Below are 23,222 nucleotides of genomic sequence, written 5' to 3'. Positions count from 1 at the left end.
CTTTGTTTTCTTGTTATACTGGGGATTACAGGCTGGATTTAGCATGTTAGCAAGGACACTCCTCTTTCATTAAATCCCATTTGACAAATGTTTGGGACCATAGGGTTGATCAGCCCATTGCACTGCTCATCCTAGCTTTAACTTTCAAAAGGTAACTATCTTCAAACCATGTTGATTCAACAAGAAACCAATCCACAGAAATTGACTGTGCATGCAAAGTGTGGAAGGGATGGATGAAGAAGTAAAAATGACAGGCATACTCTTAGGACTGTTATCAAAGCCCTGGTAGAAGAATGCATTCATTTTGCTCATTAAACTCATATTTTAATGAATTCTGTGATGAGCAGGATTAAGAGTGAGTCAGCACTGATAATGCAATTCTTCATTTTGGAGAGTTCGCTTTTTAAGTTTGTGGTGGTGCATTTAAAAACTCCTTTCAAAACACCCTGTTATTTTATACCCACTGAGCTTCTCTCTGGGACTATCTGAGGACAGTATTATTAATTGTTGGCAAGCTCTATGATCAGATTAAAAAAATGAAACTTGGGCATCATCTGACTAAAAGGGAGAAGTAGAAGGAGTCACTGGCCTTCTGTGCTTACACTGTAAAGTGCTAAAACATTAAGGTCATTGTTTTTAGCATTGTCAATGATCTGAAAGGATCAACAAGTTTATTAGAAAATTTTCAGCATTATGTGTGTTGTGTGAGAGTCATGTTCTGTATTCCCTGGTAAGAGTTTAAGAGCATGAACAGACCAAAAATGTTTTATTTTTTTAAGAACAGGCACATTGTCACACATCATTAAAGATAACAAACAATACTTAGGCATAGCACCTAGATTTTTAATTTTTGGATGCTAAGGGCAAAAAGAAGCAAGGCCATTATCAAGTTTGCCTCTCTGTCTAGTAAAGGCCACAGGACTCATTGAAGGTTTTTTATGATGCTATACCTTGCAGCAGACCTTCTGAAGATGACGTTAACTATCACGAGGGTAAAGCCACCACGGTCTTCAGCAAATTGTTCCCACTGTTAAGCACTCTCATGTTAAAGAATTCCCCTTAATTTCTGGCACGAATTCATCTAGCTTTGACCTCTAGACGTTAGATCTTGTTTTATGTACATCTTTGTTAAACTGAAGAGCTCTCCATCAAATTCTGTTTCCTCTGAAGGTTCTTGTATACTGTGGTCAAGTCACTCCTTAACCTTTCTCTATTAAGCTAAACAGTCTGAGCTTCTTGAGCCTCTCACAATTGTTTCCTAATCCTCACAATGTTTTCTAGTCCTTTAGCCATTCCCTTGGCTCTTCTCTCTAATTTATCAACAACCTCTTTAAACATAGGCAACTGGATTCACTATTCCATTAGTGGTCACAACAGTGCCACAGAAAAAGATAATATTACCCTGGGCTTCTAGGCTATATCCCCCTGCTTAAATACCCTAAGGACTGAAGTTACTCTTCCAGCTACAGAGCTAACATATAGCTGAGCATTCACAATCCTGCCATGTTCCTTCTGGAGCCATTTCATTCCCTGAGAGAGTCCTCCCCTTCTGTAACTATTCCCTGGACCCTGTTTACCCAAAGTTATCATTTTACACTTCCCCTGGCTCATTGTTTCCTTTGTGCATCAGTGGCCTGTTGTCACTATTTACCACCTTCCCAGTCTGTGTCAGCAGCGACTTCATGTTTTCTAAATGTTGATAACATTAAATGGCACCCATCCATCCAAGAAATAATGCTCCATTCCCAAATCCTTGATAAGGATTCCCCATACAGAGTGAAAGATTACCAGCTGCCCTCCCGCTCCTCCCTTGCTAAGAAAACTGTGCGCTATAAACCTCAACTCTGCCTGGCACCTCTCATCTGTCATGCCAACTGTGGTGTGGGATTTTTGCAATCTCGTTTTTCTTTTTACACTGTCCTGAAGAAGTACATATACCCAGGTTCATAGACAAGAGACTGGAAAATTATCACCTCTACCAAGGAAGAGTTAAAACTCTTGTCTGCCTGATAAAATGAGGGGTGCTAACGCCAAGATGCATTTCACCAGGTGAAGGCTATGTATAAGAAGAGCAATGCTTGTTTCTTCACACTCAGTTTTGCTGTTTTGTGCAGAGTTGCTGCAGCATTCTGAGATCAACAGGTTGCTTTGGTGTTTATTATTTATTGTTAATTATTATGCCATTATTGCTGTGGTACTACTTGGGTGCTAAAGTGATGGGCAAGCCCCATTTTTATTAGTAAAATACAGGCTTGTCCTAAGGAATTGCAGGAAGGCTTTTTCAAAAAGTAAAAATAATAACAACCCCTCACAAGTTTTAAATTATTTATCACTATCAATGCATTTAAATGGATTTCCCTGCAGTAGCCATAACATTTATTTTTCTCGATAGTATTCAGTAGTTCTGGGAACTGTTTTTCACAGAAATGTCTAATTATTATCACTAGTAATTAAACTTATTTATTGTGTTTTGCTGTTGCTGAAGGACTTTCTCATGTCTTTGACATGCTGTCTTGTACGCTCTCACCAAAGATGAATGGAGGTATAATGAAATTCCAAAATAAAATTGTCAATGTTGACATTGTTTCTTTTTCATAGGGCAATTTGTAACCATCTCTGCTTTTTTTCAGTTTGAAATTATTTGATTTGTTTTCTACTTAGTAATTTCTAAACATCTTGGTCATTTCTATCCCCCTTTTTTTTCAATTCCTTTCCATCCACAAATTGTCACTTGTATTCTGATAACTTTTCAAGAAAGCTTGCAGAGCACCAGCTCCAGACTTGGCTTTAGCCTCTTTAGCCAAAATTTGTCCTTTCCACGTGGCAATTTGGAAAAATGGGTGCAGTGGAAAAAGGGAATGTAAAATGAACAAGTAGAAAAGAATTTTCCACCCCCAAATAAAACATTAAACTTCATCCCTTTTGGTTGCAAAATATAAAGGGATTGGAGGGAGTGGGGGGGAAGGAGAAAGAGGGAAAGGGAATTTTAAAACTTTGTGTTCTGATGGAAAAAAAAAATTTGAAGTTTTGAACGACCAGAAGCATCTTTACAGAAAGCTGAGGTTCTGAGAGGGAATTTTGGAGGAAAAAGAGAATCTCTAAATGGCAACTCTTTTTTTTTCCTAGCGCTTGCTTTCTGCCCTCCTTTCATAGAGCGCTAGGACACACAAGGGGTTAAAGGTCCAGGAAGAGAGCTAGGGAAGAAAAATCCCTCTGTTAATTGATCTGCCTGTCTGGTGACGAGGGCCAGCTGAAGCTTGTCAGAAACTGTATGAGCTGAATCAAGCTTGGGGCCCTAAGTAAAATACAGACACCTGGAGCGAGGAGGGGCTGGCTCGCGCTGTGCGCAGCTATTTGGTTGTTCTTTTAATGTAGGCAGGGAAGGGAAAGGGTCAAGCAGTGCTGAGCCTGGGCTTGAGGGATGTCAAATAGTTTTTCCACTGAAAAGAAACAAGGCTAAAGCCTGTTAATGGCATCTAATGCTATTATTGTGGGAGTCTGTGTGTACTTGTGGGCTTGCTGGTGTGTGTTGGAGGCGCATTTTGGCGATTGAGGAGGCATGGTTGTTTGATGGTCTTACCTATAGGCATGTCACCAGGCGAGCAGCAGTGGAAATAGGGGTGAAATCTGCTCAACTCGATTTCGATTCACGCTGCTCAGGGCAATGTGCTCAGAGGGGATCCTTTACCTCCTGCCCTTCTTCCCTTTCCAGAGGATGAAGTGATCCAGAGCACATCCTAAAAAACATTTTTCTTTCTCCTTGCTCTTTGGCTCTGCCTCCAGACCCCTCCGCCGATGCAATCTGGCTAGGATTCTGCATGCCACTTTGTTTGACCCTGATGACATAAGTTGACGCATGTACTTTTGAACCTTCCCAAGAATGAATAATATCCCTGCAATAAAATGAAATCCTAGCATTTTTAACCCGCCAAGCCCCTGTGATTGTTGGGGCCGGGCATGTCAAATGGTGGCTCAGCCGATGGACGCCTGAAATGGAAGTGGATAGATTTCAACCCCCAAACAAACAAGCCATTGAGAGCTGGCACTGGTCCACTTTTCCCTTGATACCTGTGATGAGCACGTTGGATACACTGAAAGCTTTTTTTCACGGGTAGTAGGAGAAGGGAGAGAGGACTAAAAAAGGTGCAAAAGAGTAGAGAGACTTGTGGCTTCAGGTTTTAAAGGTAGCAAGTAGCCTAGGAATGCTCAGGGATTGGGGGAGGCTTCCTGGGGCTAAAGCTGTGAGCCATCAGGGTTGCTTTGATTCTCCTGGGTTAGGTATAACTTGAAATAGGTCTTTCCCTCCACTTTGTCCTGAGTTCCCAAAATACTATACTTCAATTAAAGATGGGCCTCAAGGTTACACCAAGTTCAAATTTCCGCTGATTTTAGAGAGGTCAGACACAGAAATTTATTTGGGGATTTCCATGCTTTTTGAAGACTTCCGTACACCTGGATGAGCCCAGGCCATATAAAGGAGGACCAGGACACAAATGAACTGCAACATAATTATTAATGGAAGATCTTAAGTCTTAGTTATGCCATTCAGGCAGCTTTCCCATTTGGTGTCCAGACATGCCAAGAGCAGACCACAAGGAGATATAAACAGAGCCCTCTTCTCCAAGATAAGCTGCCAAGCTTCTCCCTAAAGTCCTTAAACCCTGACAAGACACTGTGAAATACTGAAATGATCTGTGCTGAAAGAGGACTGTGCTTAAATCAGGATGCAGGATGTTGTATTTGGCTGAATCCATGTGATAACAGCATGACTGAAATAGAAACTTCCAGTATTTACTTGTGTGTATTATTTGTTGGATGCCATGAACCCTTTTTCTTCTGGACTTCTAGTATTATGTCACATCTATCAATGGAGAAGAATATTTGCCTAATCATACTAAATTTACATATTTATATATAGATATTGCACTGAAAGTAGCAAGGACAAATAAACACGTGTTGGAAGCAGATTAGGTCTCTTCTTGATTAAGTCATTGTTTTAATTTAAAAAAAAAACAGGTTTCATTTTTTCGTTCATTTAAAATGATAAGACTACCTTGAATCTGTCTTTCACACTTCAATTTTGTTTTGTTTCTTCAAGAGAGGCACTGAGGAGAACTGATTGCAGTTATTCTTGACATTTTAAATGGCCATCCTTTTCCTCTTGGATATGGTACCCAGATGTATAGTTAGAAAGTTAAAGTGGCTCAGCTAAAGATAAGGATGCTGTGAACTTTGGTTTTACAACTCCTGCCATGGCCTCCCAGCCCAGCTGATTTAGGAGGAATGAGCTTGCCCAGCTCACAGAAATTCAGCTGGGGGTTGGAAAGCAGGGGGAGAAAAATAGCAGTACTCCACAGACCTCTGCTCCAAATGCACATAGAAAACTGCTTGACTGGGATGTCAGGAGCAATCCTGGCTCTGCAGCCCACCCTAAATCAAGGACCTGGGGGACCTGCCCACGGTAGGGAGTCTGGGTTTAACCTGGGCAGTGGTAGGGGCAGGAGCTGGGGTTGCCTGCTTTGAGAAATGCAGGAGATGGAAAGATAATAAAAGGAAAGCATGGTGAACAGATTTGCTTGAGCAGAATATTTTAGCTTAATAAAAAAAAAAATAATAATAAATCCATGGACAACCCACTCCTCTAAGCCTACAGTCCCCTGTTTGAGGCTGATGAAATTTATACAAGAGAGAGAGACATAACGAAAGAAATTGTTTATTTGTTTGTTTGCCTTTATAAAACCCATTTGGGAGGAACATCAACAAATATACCATACATCAGTTATCCGCCTTATAGCAGTTACACTGATGCTGGAGACATCCTTTGTTAGAAATTAATGTATGTAATAAAGTTTTACATTTTTCATATGTTTTGAAGTATGTGGGTCATAATTCTTTTGACTGCATAATTACTTTTTCTACACAAGAAAAATGAGGTGCTTAGTCCTAAGTAAATAACCTCAAAACAAACCAAGAAAAACAGTTGCATCTTTTTTATCTTCTGGGTCTTGCACAATAAATATTTTGTTAGAAACTTTAAAAAAAAAAGTTATACGTCCTCAATATAATTTCACTTAAAAAAAACCTCAAACCCAAGTCTCTCTAGAATCACATTGAAAAATATGCTGAAGTTAGTGAGGAAAAATAATGTATTATTTTGTGACATTTTTAGGTGGAGATAAAAATAATACTTACTGGAAGGGTTTGCCTGGGTAATCATTTTAGCTGAGTGTTTTCCTCTCTTCACTTCTGGACCATCAAAAATCTCTAATAAATGAATTTCACTAGATCCAAGATCATTTAGTGCTCTTGCTTTTCTGCTGCCATTCTCCTTAACTGAGCCTGAAGGCATGTCCAAAAATCCTGTGTTATGTGTGGCCACATTAGAAGAACAGTCCAGTTGAACCAGCTGGCAATGGAGAAACCCCCTCTGCAAACCAAACTGCCTTCATTTTGATTGCTAATGGCAGGCATTGGAAAATGGTGAGATAACCTCCCAAAAACTGGAGCCTGGCTTATATATCATGTCAATAACAAACAAAGGTCTGTACTGTGTTTTTTTCCATAATTCAGGACCCTTTTTATTTGTCACTGTGGTTTTCTGAGCTTTCTGGATGATGTTAGTTTGGGTTTGTGAAGCTCTCTTTTTTTTTTTACCCCTGAGCACCAGAAACTTTTTTAAAGACTTTTAAAGAAGAGAAAATAGGATTTGCAAGGATGGCAGTAACAGCTTAGGTTCCCCAACCAATAAATGGCTGTATTTATGGGGTGCAAGTGGTTGCTCTGGCCATGGACCACTGGCAGCAGGTCAGTCCCTCAAGGAAAGGAGCCCTGGAAAAGGTCACAGCCAGTTTGCCTCTTCTAATCCTTAAGCACTGAACTAAAGTCAACTCAGGGTCACGTAAATACAGATAGGAGAAGGGGAGGAAGGAATGCTTTGGGGGGAAAAAAGTCGAGATATGCTTTTTTAAACTAAACTGAAATAAGCTACTCTTCATCAGAAATCAGGGAGTCACACTAGGTTTGGCACTGGCTTAAATAAATCAATTAAAGTACTGATTTAAGTTAAACCAATATGCTAGCAAGGCCTTAGGTTTTCATCTTCCAAAGACTTATGTGCATGCTTGGCTGAACAGTGGGAGTGATTATCTGTATAATTCATGGTAGGAATACAGCCTTATTATTTAAGGATTCAGCTTTATAATACATACTATATTTGTAGATCGTTGCCTCTGTACAGGGCTTCTGTGGATTTGGAGCTACTTGCTCCGGTTAAAATGTATTTCCAGCTCCTCCACCCACCCCATATCCTCTCATGGTCATGATTGCTGGCTCTCCCTCCTCATCCCCATGAATTGCACTGGTGGTGTTGGTGAGGGACGTGCCACTTCTGTGGAGGCAGGCCATTTTTTATAAATATGTAAATAAAATTTACCTCCTTTTGCTGACCCCTTGAAGGGCCATTTTTGGCCTGCAGCAAATATTTATGTGTGAGCTGTAAACCCCTGAAACTGAAGGGTTATAGTGGAAATGCTGACAGAGTATTAAGAGACCTTTAACCCTTGGTTTAGCTGGCCCTGCTATAATTACAGGTCTGTCTGTTATTTTCAATAGCACTCGTCATGACCTTGCCTCTATTTTTTAATTATAGTAGAACTTGTGAAGGGAATTATTACTAAGTTGGGGGTTCCCCCTCTCTCTGAACTCAATCTTTATTAAACATGTAAAGCGCTGAAGAGGCAGGATTGGGCTAACAGCCTTTTCCCTCCCTTCCCCTCCCTCCTTTCTGGACTGTGGTTCAAGTTGTGCCTAAGCCCTGAGTAAAATGAATGCTGTGACTTGAGCCTCCCAAGTCCCCCGTGAGCACTGAAATGGGCTGTACAGTAAGCATCAAAGGTTAATGAACGAGGGAAAAAAAGGTGACATTTTATTTGGTAATGGTTCTGGTGCTCGAAATCTGAATGGAAAAGATGAGATCCAGGAGGAGATCGCTTTTTCTTTTCTCCTTGCCTCCCTTTTTTTTTTCCAAAACATCCATGTCTGGAGGAGGCACGTCCTATCAAACCCCAGAAATGCCTCTTTAGAAAAGTTTTTGATCACAAACAACTGGGATGTAGCTTGCAGTTTAAGGAGAGCAGCTGGAATACATTTTTCAAGCAGCATTGTCAGTCCCTGCTCTGGCTTCTTTGTTCTCTCCCCTACTTTGGGGAGGGAGGGAGCTCTCTGGGGCGATGATGTCCAGCCCCTTTCGCTGCTGACCCACAGCAGTTTGGTGAGCTGCCGGTGCTCAAGGTGGAAAAATGCCCCATTCCCATCAGCTGTGCAATGTCCTGTTGGGTTTTCACACCTGTCCCCTGCAGAAGTTCCCTCAGCCTTGGTTGCCCAAATTTAATGAGGCTGAAGTTGCCCACTGAGTCTGCAGGACGCAGGGAATCCCCAAGGGATAGGGATGGTTTGCAGTTTGGTGTACCATTGCTAAAGGGATGACAGAGGGATGTACGCTTCCCTGGCTGGTGAACATCTCCCTGCAGCCCCATTGTGGCCTGGATATCTCCATGGAGAAGACAGCAACACCCATCCCCAGTATCACCAACTGGCTCTCCTGAGGCAGATGTGTCAGCATGGTTAGAGCAGTGGAGGGGCCACACATAGCCTGGAGAAAGTGGGATCCTCTATTCTTAAGTTACAGGTTGGGGGAGAGTGTTTTGGAACAAACATTTACTTTTCCTGTCATGGGGCTTAACGAAACACTGTATTTTGCATTCAGGAGCCCCCTGATACTGAGGGGGGGCAAATAGGGAGAAAGGTCCTGGTGTGGAAGAGCACAGCAACTCCTTGCCTTGCAGCACTGGCATGTTAAAAACAAGAGGATGACAAGAGATGTGCTCCAAGGCAGGAATTTTCCTGGGATCCTCTGGCTTCCTGCTTGTATCCTCAAAATGAGCCCCAGGAAAGGTACAGGCTTTGTGTTGGTCCTCATCCCCCTGGGGAAGGGGACCTTGGCTGTTCTTTCAGTATCTTCCCATCAGATTCACAAATTGAACCTGTGGAGCACTTTAGGTATTTTCTTTTTTAATGGGAGTGATGGATTGGCCTTCAGTGGCTAAATGACCTTTCTGTTCCAGCCTAGGCAGCTGCGGAGGGTTTGAGAAGCATGACTGGATCAGGCCCTTAGGAAATGCTTTCACTAAAGCACTTTATGTACATTCGGAGGAGCTCGTGAATCACTGGGCTTTGCAGATAACTTTACCCTTAAAATATAGTCGATTATATTCATTTTAATATTTGCCCAGGTAGGATGCAAAACGTGTGGCCACAAGCCGTAGCGCAGCGGTGAGCGATGGCTTGTCTGCATTGTTTACAGATGAGTAATTAGAGCTGCTGTGCTGAGGCTGTGGGATGGGGACCAAACTGGCTGGATATTTATTTACATGACTCAGTGAATGAAACTTAGTTGGAAGCATAACTTATAGGTGTTATTCTTTCTCTGTCCCTGCCCCCCCCCAAAAAAAAACCCCAACAATTTTGGAGTATTCACAGCTACTTCGTGCTGTATCTTGACACTACTTATTTTGAGCAGCAGCTTCCTTTATTGAGGTGAAAGGAAAATGAATTAGCAAAAGCTGGCACAGGTAATTAATATTGTGTGGGCGAGAGAGGGAGAAGACTTTTTAAATGGCTTGCAGTACATTTATAAATCTGTCCTAAGGTGTTCACTGCTTGTAGTTATGGCTAAGGATGCTCAGCTGCCCCTCCTCTACCACCTCATACCACTGACTGCCTTCTCCCACTTCATGATGTTGAGTATTTTGCCTTAAATAATTTAGAGCCTAAATTAAGTATTTACACTTAAATATGGATGATACGCAATTATTAATGAAGGAAACAGCTGCATGTTGATGAAATGTGTGAGTTTTTCTCTGGGAAAGCTGAGCATTTTGAGAGACAAAATTTTACAGTGGAGTCATCTCTGTTGGATTAACCAATATTATCAGTGCTTTCCCCAGAATATTTTCTTCTATTTTTAAGTATACATTGATATGGAAATGATTATTGAATACAGGACTGAAAGTAAGGCATTATTCAAAGAAGAAAAAAAAAGAACTCTTTTTCCATAGGCTCCTAATTTTAAACTACCAAAAATATGCAAAGTGCATGAAAAAGTAGACTCTTTGCTCCAAAATGAAAATAGCATTCCTGTTCCCAAACTGGTTATGAGAGTGGCTTTCCACTTTTCCACCTGCTTCAATTAAATCAATAACTAGTCTATACACTATCATTTTAGTTTATAAGGTAGAAAGCATTTTAAGGGAAGGGCGTCATAGAAAGGTTAAGGTTGCACAAGGTGGCACAAAAAGAAAGGCTGATCTGGGACTGGAGTCTCACCAAGAATCAGGTTGTTTTGGTTTATGTGACTCTATATACCTAGTTCTCTTTTGAAGAATTAAAATGCTGAATAGCAGGTTTCTATTTTCATGTACTTGTCCAAAACACATGGACTTTTGTCTACAAATTAATTACAAGTATGTTTATGCTGTAAACCATTGTTTCTTTTTTTGTTTTCTGGAATGTTTACAGTTGAATAGATAAGCTCCATTGCTATACACTATGAATATTCCTTGTATATCTTTCTGGCCAGGAGAACTGTTCTCTATGTGTCCCTTAGGGAGCTGCCCTGTAGTGGGGTGACCAGGGGATGACTTAGCCTGGTCGCTTGCTCTCCATATCCTACTGCTTTTTTCATCTAGGGGCTTCTTTTTGCCACTTTCCATAACATGCCAGGACTGGTGGGCATAGATTTTGACTGTCACGTGTATAAATATACATAGGAGCAATATTGGGCCAGATCCTCCAACCTACTCCTCCTTTGTAAGTCTATTAAACCTCAAACCCCAAGACTAGTCATACTTGTCACTGGGGTCTGCCTTCCTTTCTTTCCTGTGGTATCTGTTGTTACTTAACATGGCACTTATTGTTGTTGAAGGCACCTTTTTTTTTTTTTAATATCTAAAATGCTCAGAAACAGTTATTTCCTTTCTGCAGGCAGTTATTTGCCCTTCTGTAATAATTTGTATATTCCCTAAATGCTGTAGGGATATTCTTCTTGCTAACTCTGGCTAAAATAAAATATAACAGAGGAAACCACCGGCTGTACGTTAGGGCAGGTCAGGAAAGGGGCAAGTTGATTTATGCTTCCAAATGACCCAATGCCATGAAGCGTTTAAAGGCACTCTGGCTTGCAAGGATGTGAGGAGTCCCTGGCTGCCACTGCCAGGCACAGCACAGCAGCAGCCCCCACACCAGCCCTGGGAGGAGGGTACCACCCACTGCCCACACCATGCTGTACGGAGGGATGCTGCTGGTCCCACCTCTGCCCAATGCAAAAGCCAAGAATCAGGGAAATTCATGCTTTCCAGTCATTTATCTGCTTCCTGAAACCCTGCATGATCCACCCAAGTGCCAAAGTAAATGAACAAATCACATTTTTAATGTTTTGCTCGTTTTGTTTGATAGATTGCCAAGAGAGAAATTTCAAGGGGTCTACAAGTCACTCAGGTGAAAGAGTGACTTTCTGCTGTATTTTTCATGTGAGTAAAATGCTGATCTATAAAGGATTAGGAGCCTTTATTTAGAGTTTGAACTTTAACATTCCTCAAGCCTCGAATTTTTAATCTTCAAAAGAAAGTAGTCATTTCATGGTGAGTTATGAAACGTGAATTATTTATTCCACCAGTAAATATGTAATTAGGCATATTTTGAAAATCTGTAATTAATCCCTCACCCCTTAAACCCATAAGAAATGCTAATATGCCTCTGAGGTAAGTCAGGTTTCTATAAAGGGCATTATGTAAGCTGTTCTGATCTGTTGTGTAATTATGTTTGCTGTCTGTAGTGGAGAAAAAAATCCTAGTGAGAATTTGTTGTGGAGGAGAGGGAAGAAAGGGAAGAAAAATCTTTGCTCCTCACTGAGTAGGAGGCAATTATTAAATGCCAATATGTCCAAAGCTTTTCATGTGATTGTGTTGGGTTTCAAAGGGTGTGGTGCATGCGTGTGGCAAGAAAATCAGAGCTGGTCGTTTTATTCCTACTTGATCCAGCAAACTATCACCCTGCCTCAATAACCCCATAGCCAAGGAGATATTTTGGCCTTGCTCATACACCGACAGCTTAACACAATTGTTGTTACCCCCTCATCCTCTTGTTTCAATACCTCCCCCAGTGGATTTTTCCTGATAAAATAGGGAGATCTTGAATCCGAGCAGTACCTTTGGAACCATTTCATGTTCACTTTTTCATTTTGCATCCTGATAGCACAGTATAAAGAAATATGACAAAAAATAAAAATATTTTCTTTCTTTCTTTCTATCTATCTATCTATTTATCTACCTATCTGTCTTTGGCACAAGAAGAGTTTCCAGCTTGTTTTTGGAGCAAGGAAATATGCTGAGAAGAAAGTTTATCTGACTAATTTTACCATTGTTTAAAGCCCAAGAGCAGATTGCTAAGCTGAAACGTGGCTTTAGTTTTAAATGTCTGGACATATTTTAAGAACCTTTCACTGACAGCAAGTGCCAGAGCTCTGTCACTTCACTGTAAGAGTCTCTTGTCATTTTAACTTCATTAAGAGGACAAGGACAACCTACTGCTTGAGTCGATGAAAGTAAGGAGACATTTAAAGGTAATTTAATGTGGTTTTGGTCAAAATTTGGCACCTTGGCTCTTTGGGTTGGACTTATGGGGCTCCATAAGGGGCCTGTACATATCAGAAAAGATTATATAAATTGTCTCAAAAAGCAAGCAGACAAGTTCATGCAGATATGTTCATTAGTGATTAGTAAATACAGCCACCTGACTACAACCTCAGAAGAAGCTGGTTGCTGTTTTCCAAAACAGAATAGCAGGGGAAATTTTTTTCTGTACAATGTGGACTGTTTCCAATATTTAACCATTGTCAAAGTCCCAATTGTTGAGCTTATTAGTTCATTATTTCCTCACTCCCACCAGTGGAGGTATGTGGGAACCTTATCTCCTTTTTTTTCCATGCAGCTTTTTACTTTCGTTGCAAGACAAGGACCTTGGATCAAATCCGTGGCCTCAAAATTATCTGGCCTCAGAAGCCCTCTGAAAAAGACACCTTTAAATGTGTGTGGAACACTTGAGAGCAGGCAGTATATGCTAACTCAGTCCGTGATAAAGAAAGGCTCTCTCCCAGAAGTCAGCCAAAAGGTTGGGCATCAATCAAGCAGATGTACAGTTCTCTTCTGAAGTGTAGGCAGCTTTAGGTTAGAAAAGTTGTGGCACCTAAAACTCTGAAGTAAGAAGAATGTGCCTGTAGAAACCAAAAAATACCCATCAGGCTGCTCCTCAGCTTGAACACATCCCTGAGTCAATGACATCTGCAAAGTGGTACAGCACCATTGAAGTGAATGTGACTTTTTTTAGTCTGAAATACTCTAAAGCAATAAGAAACACAGCTTCCTGTAGAAGCTATTAACCTGCTGGTGAAATTGTCGTGAGTATTTTGATGTTTGTCGTCTTTATTAAAGACCTTGGAGATGTGAGACGATGTGAGGATCTCAGCTTTTGTCCAAACCAAGTGTACCAACAGGGTACTGCTGCTTCGCTGGGGAGAAAGTCTATGAAAATATAACTTGCTCCATTGTGGTTTTTATTCTGAAAGCCTTTAATGCCTAGGCACCCTCTTAGGAGAAAAAAAGAAGACATTTCCAGGGAGTAATTTATGCCACCTTAAATAGATGTGTTGGCTTTTTCATGCCCATTAGCCCACAACACATGGACAAGACATCTAATTTTCTTGTGCATGAATAGTTGACTTAAGTGAGTAGAAGCCCAGCTCAAGCTCTCAGAGAATCTAGCCCAGATGGCAATTAAGAAGAGCTTCATATGTATCTCTGAAATTTTATTATATTTAAGCCCAGATGATAATTTCTGGCATACTGAATGATGAGTATTCAGCACTGGCATTTGGCAAAGCTGAGTCTGCTTATTTTTATTTCAATTACACATAAGTCAAAAATAGTCTTGTTTGTATTTTAAGGCACAGTAAAAAGGGAGTATAAATTCCTATAATGTGAGCTTTTCAATGAGGTTTCATTTCAGTTTTCAGTTCATTTTGTAAAGTGAGTTTACAATAGAAATGCCACCAGTGGACATTATAGCTCAAAGTATGCTGGTTTCAGCGATGGAGAGATAAACCTCTCCTCAGACAGTGCTTTTGATGAAGAGAAGCGTCTGCGTCAACAAAACAATCCTAAAAAATGTAAAGGACCACTGCAAAGAGGAAGGCAATAATCAGTTCCCCACGCCTGTTGAAGATAGGACAAGAAGTAATGAGCTTAAATTGCAGTAAGAAAGATTCAGGTTAAAACCCTCTTGTGATAAAGACAGCGATGCACTGCGAGGCACTGCCTGAGGAGGTGGCAGCGTCTCCAACACTGAAGGCCTTAAAACCCCAAAGATAAGCATCTGTCAGGAATGACACAGGTGCCATGGGCCAGGAAAGGGACTGGTGACCTCTGGAAATCCCCTCCAGCCCTTTGAGGTGATGACTCTTGGGGGTTATGCACTTTGGGGAGGTCTGTGATGTGAAGCTCATGGAGAGTTGTTGTGCCTGTTGGAGGTTGTCATCGTGATAGGGGCTCCACATTGTTAGGTCTGGGGAGCAGCAGCACTGGGACTGGAGCTCTGAAGGTTGATAAATGAGTTTGGAGGAAATGACAAGGAGCACAAATAAGAACTAGCATGCCTAGTTTCAGGAAAAAAAAATTAGGCAAATTGGATTGCACAAAGGCCAAGTCTTACAATGGACCCTCTCCTTGTTTTTCCCATGAGCTCGCAGGGTACATCACTGTCCAGATTTCTTGCTGGCCATATCCCTGAGTGAAAAAGTAGGAGAGGTTAGTGTTTAATTTGCACTGTTCAGCAGAACAGGAGACTGCCAAAACCTAGAGGAGAGAGAAAAAGGGATGGACATGGGGGGAAATGCAGTGTAGGGAGAAAGGACACTGAAGTATCAGGAACCTTTAGAGGGCAGTAAGTATCCTTGGAGGGGAACAAAAGGGGGGGAAAAAGGAAGCTGTAGTATATGAGAGATGGGATAGGGTGTTCAAAGGGGAGCCGGAAGGAAATGCTCCAGGATTTTGGTTGACAAACCTCCAGACCATACCAAACTTCTCAGGCTCGTTTATACCTGACTGGTTTCTAATAATGCCCCAGTACAGAGATTTACTGATAAGCTCAGGTGAATAGTAGTGGTATGATAAATATGCTTCTACTTGGCCCCTGCCAAGATATTAGTGGAAATTTGGTGTCATCTGTCTTTTAAACTCAGGACGGTGTGATCCGTGGATCGTTTGGTATCGTTTGGTATAAAAGTAAGGAATCAGTAAAACAAATAAAATCAAAAAACACTGAAATGCTACCAATTGCTTTTCTGCACCATTGAATGGTCCCTCCCTGAGGAAAGAAACAGATTCTTGGTCCCAATATATGTTTATGTGTGAACCCATGTTTTTGTGTTGTGCAAGCACCATACCTGGGAGGCACCCAAAGGGAGAGGTGGGAGCAATACAATGCCCACACACTCTGGCTGCTCTGGCAGCTGTGGTCACCACCACAGTTCCACTCTCCAGAAAACTTCGACTCCCAGGCAAGCTGGGCACTTACTCCAAGTGAGCAAATCATGTCTGAATTTTTCCTCTTAACACCACAAGGAAAACTCCCAATTTTATCTGCCAGGTATTTCTCAAGGCAATATTCCCTGCTCTGTCAAAAGATGCTAATATACATGTTCATTAGACATTTGCTGTATGATAACTCCATTGTGCCATTGCATTCCAGATTTCTGTGGTTAGTTGCTCACAGTAAAATTGCTCTTACTCTAATATGACAGCACAGGGCAGATTAATGTGCTGCCGCACATAAATGCTTGCCTTGCCAACTGGTCCTTGTTAGTCGGTTTGAGCGGAAAACCATGGGAGAAATTTGAAGTGAGAAGACATACAAATCTAAAGCCAGTATCTAACACAATGTAGCTGCTTTGTTAGCTTGTCCGTGGGTCCCCACTTCCCAAGTATGTTTCATATAATTACTACATTACGTTTTTAATTATGTTTGTTTTCCTCTTTGCAGTGCCCATTTCTTACGTTTCTTCTTCAATGTATATAGTACCCCAGCAACATCCACATTTATAATTACAGAAGATAAAGTTATAATATTCCTGAGGCAAAACTGCATTTTAACAACTGTGCTAATGTGGAAAACAACTTGTGCAGAATAAATATGCCCTACAATTAGTGGTATGCCGACATTTTTCATGGTTACCTTACATATAAATAAACTCAAGCCACTGACATTTTTCCTGAGGGCTTTTATCTCTGCAGCCCCAAAACTGCAGACAGATTTGTTGTAAGTAACACTATCACCATAATAAGTTTGAAAACCCATTATTTTTTTTAAAAATTCATCTGCTTTTGCATCTGCATAGCTCGGGGCTGGGCCAGTGGGTCTGATATTGTCTGTCTGATGAACCGTCGCCGCGTCCTGGGCTCCCCAAAGCCTATCATTTGGCTGAGGCTAACAGGAGATGACTGGGCAAAGCCGTTTCACCTGAGGGTGGGCCAGGTCACAGGTCACTTGTAATAGCTTCTCCATGCATCTCCAGACCTGTAAATGAGACCAGAGCCTGACTCACTCCACTACACTTTCTTTGTCTTAGACGGATGCTCTAATCAAACAAATTACCTAGCCCATGATCACAGCCACTGAGCCAGAGATGGTTTTGCAGACGCTTGTCTGGAACCCTCCAAGCCCCCTCGACCGTGCAGCGCTGCTTAAAAGAAAGGGCTAATGTTTTTCACCAAGGGTAATAAAAAGATTGCGGTCACTTGGCTAAGCTAGCCTCAGAAAAAAATCCCCAGAGACACCGCAGGACACATTTTGACACACACAGCACAGCAAAGGGCATGTATAAGATATTGTGAAGGGTCTGGCTGCCCTCAGTGCGGGGGTACATGTGCTATGGCTCTACGGACCCAGCACATCTCGGTAAAGCCTAAATGCAGTGTCAGTAAGTGAATAGGTGTACCTTACCTCTGGGCAGGATTACACTCTGCTTGGGGTTTTATTTTCCCTTTTTTTTTTTCTTTAAGGGTAAAAAAATTGAGATGGGCAAAAATCTCATGGGAAGAAGGTGAGCCCAACCATAAATAACTGGGCTCACCCAGCACCGATAGAGAAAAGCATACAGGCGTGGTTTGTTTATTGTAAAAGTCAGCCTTAGGCAAAGGATTTAAAACTGATCAGCCTGCTACAAACATATTATATTAGTCTTGTATTTATTTATTGCACAGTCCTTTAGTTTTATTTATTGACTGTCATTCCCTACTGTACTGCAGGCAGTGCTGTCACTGTATTTTCTTAAAACTTTCACAATAAATTTGTAAACATAAAAAAAATTCCAGCCACCCCATATTTTTCTCCTGCATTTTCCAGATACTTTGGTTTTTGTAAAAGTTATGTCAGTTGTTTCCTTGATTCTGACGCCAAAAAAAACCCCAACAAAAAACAACCACCCTAGGTACTTCCTAGTTTCAGATGTTTTGTGTGATTGTAAAAGAGAAAGAAACCAGTTTTGACTGAGAGAATGAGCTACTGCAAGCAATCTGTTGCTAATATAGTCTAATTGCTAGTGATATTTTGAGAAAACAATTAAATTGGAAGTGGGGTTACTTTGGTGTTTATTGTCTGTGACAGCTTCTTTTGGAAACAGGCTCAAGAGCTGCCGAACTGAGGCTGCGATGATGTGTGAATAATACTTATCATCAATACAGAGCCAGCCAGCAAAGGGGGGAATTACAAAACAGGCAAACTCACCTGTTAGACATGTCAGGATGGGCAGTGAACTGTCACATGGTCAGAGGTGGGTTGTTCCACTTACCTGTATTTGAACCCTGCAGCATCGCTGTGCTTTTATTGTACTAGGACCGGGGAGATGCTTAGGTGCGTGATGGGTTTGAGCTAAAAAAATCTGCATAATTTTTTTTATTAGAGGGGAAAGTACCATATACTGGAAGAAATACATTTGAACCATGAGTGTAACAGCTCAAGGGAAAAGTCTGGGCAAAATTCCCATGGATTTCCCCACATCCAGGTTTTCACTGCTGGTTGTCACTGTGATTAGTTCAAGGTGTAAGCAGCCGTGCTGAAAGAAGAGGTTGTCACCTACCGCCAGGCCTCCCACTTATTCTTTAATCGCCTCTGCTGGAAAACACCTCCTGTCCCTCCCTGCCAGCAAAGCTGCTCACCTGGATCCATCCAGCCCCATTTTGAACATCTCCAGACCACGCTCTGAAAAACTTCTGGTTAGATGAGGTCATTCCTGTGCAACCTTTCCTTGATGGGCTGCAGCCATCACAAAGGAGCTGAGCAGGGATATAAAGCTTGGCCCAAGGCTATTAAAAATGCTGTGAAGACTCGGTATAAGCCAGTGATGTGATTGACTCAGCAGTACTTCATTGAGTTCTGCCATCACATACAAGCTATGTCAAAAATGGCATGAGAGACAATAATTTCCAATTCAAAGAGGTCAGATCTTTGGAAATATGTAACATGCCACCCCAGTACTCACCCTTATAGCTGCTGTAAGGCAGCAGATGCTGACCTGCTGCTGGTTACTGAACTTGGTACCACTGGGAGAGGTCGACACCAGCCTCAGCCCCAGCCCAAACCATCCTGACCTTCAGCAAGTGCTGAGTATGTATTGCTGCTCCTCAGTGTCAAGAAGTCCAAGTGTGGCAGAGAAGACATTTTAACCTCATCTATGTGTTGGTTGTTGAGTTGCAGATTTTGCATTTGCAAGCTTTCCTATTGTGGCAGAAAGTCTAGGAAATACTTTATATCTCCTATGAGAACAGTGATGCTCACGATATCTTCTGGCTCCAGAAGCTGGAGATTTAGGAAGAGCATCAGCTGCCATCTAAGGAGGAACAAAATCAGGTGAAGGGCTTTGACAGTGAGAGACAGTGTCTCAGGAGCTCTCTCGTTTTTGCCCTCTCTGCAGAACTGCCTGCATCAAGACCTTAAAACCCCTCTGTAAAAGCTGTTTGCGTGTGAGCAGATGGTATTTCATTGTCTTTTGCTACTGATCTTGAATTATCAGCCTTTATAATGAAAATGCCAATTCAGCCTTGACTGTTCTGCTATAACTCTACCAGGACCACTATAATGCACACACCATATATACTGAATATTTATTATGGTACTGTGCATATTATTTATTGTATATGCAGCATATTTTGTAGGTGAAAAATGATACCTTATCTAAGTCAATGAGCATAACCAGGAAAAATATGGCAGAGTAATCATGTGATTCATAATTGACATCTGCTCTCCAAAGACTTGGACAGAATCTGAATTTTCAGCATACGCTGGAAATGCTCTTCTGTTTCCCGACCTGGGCATAACTGTGCCACCGCTCTCCCCGGCAGCTCCATCAGTCTTCGGCATTTCCATAATTCCCTGGGTGCATAGAAAAGCTGGGCCAGCACATGCTGAAAATATTTCAAGAAGTTGCAAAAAAGTGCTGATGTTTTTCAGTGTCCGGAAACAAGACAAGGAAGCGGGTTTTTTTCTGTCCAAATGCTAATGAAGACCAGCCCGAGCGCATCCGCAGGGTTTTCATAGATTCACAGTGGGATTTTATGTGCATGTGTGTGTTCATGTATATATGAGTGTATCTTCTGCTCTGATTTCACCACTCTTGGATATCACCACACAGCCTGGACGTGGCCAGACCAGTGAAACCTCTGCAGCCTCACCCCCCTCCAGCACTGACTCTTTGGTTCAGTCCTGTCCTAAACCTCCACTTCATAAATGTGCCTTTTTCTGACACAGTAAGTGTTCCTTGCACGTATTTGGAGCAACATAGAGTCAAATTGCTGAGAAAAGAGGATTTGGGTTATGGGGGTATTTGATTTTTATCACTTTTGCTCCTTCTGGTCTCCAGAAGCTCATGGTGCAGTGGGTGATCTGGCTGCAGTCCGGTCCTTTAAATAGCTTGTCTCATCAGCCTAATTATTGACCAGATTTACAGCAGATTGAATGTATCAATGGAATGCATAGGCATCAGTGAGCAAACCTCTAGAAGAAAAGAGGGATGCAGACAAATACACAGAAATTACATAATAGGTAAAGTTACATCTGGTCTACAGACACTTTATTGAGTTTAAGGAGAATAGAAGGGAGATGAAGTTGGAATTTGAGAAGTGGAGTTGTGTGAGGCTTCTCAGTTCAACAAGCACCAACAGCTTGGGAAGATTTCCTTTCATCATCTTATTTTTTCTTGCTTTTGTAGATTCTTTAGTGTCTGCTACTGTGACTGGGAGAAGTCTAGAACCTTCTCAGCCCATCACAGCCTGGCTGCGATATGACATCCTTGCACGTGTGGGAAGGAGGGGGAGGGTGGACAGGAGAGAATGATGAAGGGTTTATCAGTATAAACAACAACAGGGACGTAGCAAGACTTTTCGAACAACCATCCAAATCGCATTATCGATGGCATCTAGAGTCCAGCCCACATCTTTATTGGCGCTGCTCTTGCTGCAGGAACGTGGCCAAGTTTGTCTCAGCATTTGAGTTAGTCCTCCTTGCCAATGGCTTTTTTTTTTTTTTTGGACAGATAAGGCTCTGTTTATAGCACACTTAAAAGCAATAGTTGAAGAGAGCAGAGGCTTCACCGCTTTGATATGCAAAAGACAACAAATTTTATGTATATTTGAGGGGAGCTAATCCTGCTCTTACTGAAGCCTTTTGGAAGATTCCCAGTGACTTTGGCGAGACTTTGAATTATGACCAGCTTTTGCTTTTATTTTTGTTTTTTTCCTTCCCCTCTCGCAAAATGTCAGGAATAAATATTTTAATTCAAAATGGCACCGCGGTGCCCTGCAGCACCGTGGTCCGGGACCCTTTCCCTGGCAGCCCCCGGCACCTTTCCCGGCCGTGAGGCGTGCAACCGGAGCACAGCCCTTCAGAGACCACAGCCACACCAGGGAGGTGCCAAAACACTGCAGAGCAAGGCCATTGTTGACTGTCAGACAGGCTGTTTTATACATTTAAAACTCACAAAAAAAAATATATATATATATTTCAGTTGGCTCGGTGAGCTGCTGAGGAACCTGCATGCTGCTTGCAATGTGCCTGCTATGGAATAAGACATAAAAGTCATTTAGAGATAATTTTAAAATATTTCAGGTCCTCTGGGTGTGCCAGATCAATGACAATAAGGCCAGAAATCGGTGCCTTATACCAAATAACCAAATCTGGTTTGGTTATGCTGCCCTTGCCCCAGGAGGAGTTGGCAGCCAGGCAGAGAGGAGGATTACTTTTTCTGAGAGCCAGAGAGGAATGAGGCTTGAGAGTAGTGACTGCAAGAAAAACCTGTTTAAAAATGTGTTGAATTTTAATGAAAGTAGCTCATAATGTGTAAGAGGGAGAATGCTGTTATGTCGCAGTGGACTTGCTTACATGTCTAGCCTGGGAGCTGTTGTGAAGCCTCATAGTCTGTGTCATGGGACTCAGTGTGCCTTGGAACAGTGTTCTAGTAGGCAGTTGTTTTTATGTACCCAGCATGTTCCCATGCATATGGATAGGTAGAGAGATGCATATACATTTATATATATTTTTGTGTTTATAAATCTGTATATACATATATGCATATATGTACATATATATTTATAGACACCATATATTATTGAATATACATGCTATACCTTTGTATGCATGCATACATATGTATATATGCTTAAGCTTCTGTGCATTTTCATGAGATAAACAAAGCACAAAAAAAAGAAAGAAAAAATCTAAATAATGTAGATAACTAACAAAATATAATAAATATACATATTTAAGTACATCTTGAGGTCTTGCATGTATACAAATGTATATGTGAAACAGTTTTATGGGTATTGTACCTTTTCAGATAATATAGGATGAGCCAGATTGTATAGTGTTCATAGTGCATACTTGCTACAAAAGAAGTCAGAGTATCTTCCTCATACATGGGTCAGCTTAAAGTGACGGCCTCAGTGACACTGGGACCAGCTTCCCAAAGAGGATTTGCACAAATGGTGCTTGGAAACGTCTTTAAGAGTGAGAGTCTTAGGCTTTAAAAAGTGTCTGGGCTGCCTTGGTGCAGTGAAGGGGCTGTCGGGAGCAGCCCCAAGGGTGCAACCAGCACCTGACACCCACAGCACTGCTCACACTCCAGCTCTCTGACAGCTGGTGGGGTTTCAACGTGAACATCAGGTTCAGATATGTTTGAAGGTTTAAAAATTGAATCATCTTTTGCTAATGGTCCTATCTCCTAAATGCTTCTAATACGCTTATTATCACATCATTTAAGCATCCAGAATGGTACTAGGAAACATCAGTCTCCTGCCAAAAGAATCTGAAGCACGTTTTCTGGCTGCAGCATTAAGTTTCTTCCCAGGACTACTTAGTCTTGATGACTGTCTTCCAGGTAAAGCAGAAAGAGATTGTCTGCTCCTGCCAAAAGAGGTAGGGCTGTCCTGATTTTTGCTGGCAATTCTTGGCGTGCTTCTTTGAGCGGCTGGTACACTGCTCCTGTAAATTCCATTCAAGAAAAGAAACATGATACTGGGGGAAAAAAAAAAGAGAAAATTGATAGTATTTCTGAAAGTCAAGTGAGCGTCTCTGACTTCACTGTGTCACCTGGCTAATGCTGAAAGCTAATGCTGAGCCTGTTTTTCATGGGGATAAACCCAAACCACCAAACATGGCTGATGCAAGCAAGTCACAGTGACAGCCCTCCAAGGCAGTAGGTTTTGCCAAAGTCCAGCTCAGACAGATGCTCCATGCTCTTCCAGCCTCAAAAAATGAAAAGCAGAGGTCACTTTGAAGTCTTACAGGCTCAAAAAAATGAAGAGGGGAAGGTTGTTAATAGGGACAAAAATTATTTAGGGCTTCTCAGTAAACAGCATGATTCTCCTTCCCTCTGGTACTTGGTTCCTCCGGCACGTGCCCACAGGTGCAATGAGCTGTGGGGTCTCAGCTATGAGACTACCTTCACCACACAAGCTCTCCTGGGCACAGGAAATTTTCCTTTTCCCCTCAGTTCCTGGTGTTTGAGGTCCTAATTTGTCAAACCCTTGCCTTGGAGCAGGAAAAAAGCACAGTCCTGTGAGAGT

The sequence above is a fragment of the Neopelma chrysocephalum genome, unplaced genomic scaffold, assembly GCF_003984885.1.
Source record: "Neopelma chrysocephalum unplaced genomic scaffold, ASM398488v2 Primary Assembly neopelma1_99, whole genome shotgun sequence".
NCBI classification, from domain to species: domain Eukaryota; kingdom Metazoa; phylum Chordata; class Aves; order Passeriformes; family Pipridae; genus Neopelma; species Neopelma chrysocephalum.
The sequence above is the reverse complement of the archived record's forward strand: the minus strand, read 5'-3'. Positions refer to the sequence as shown.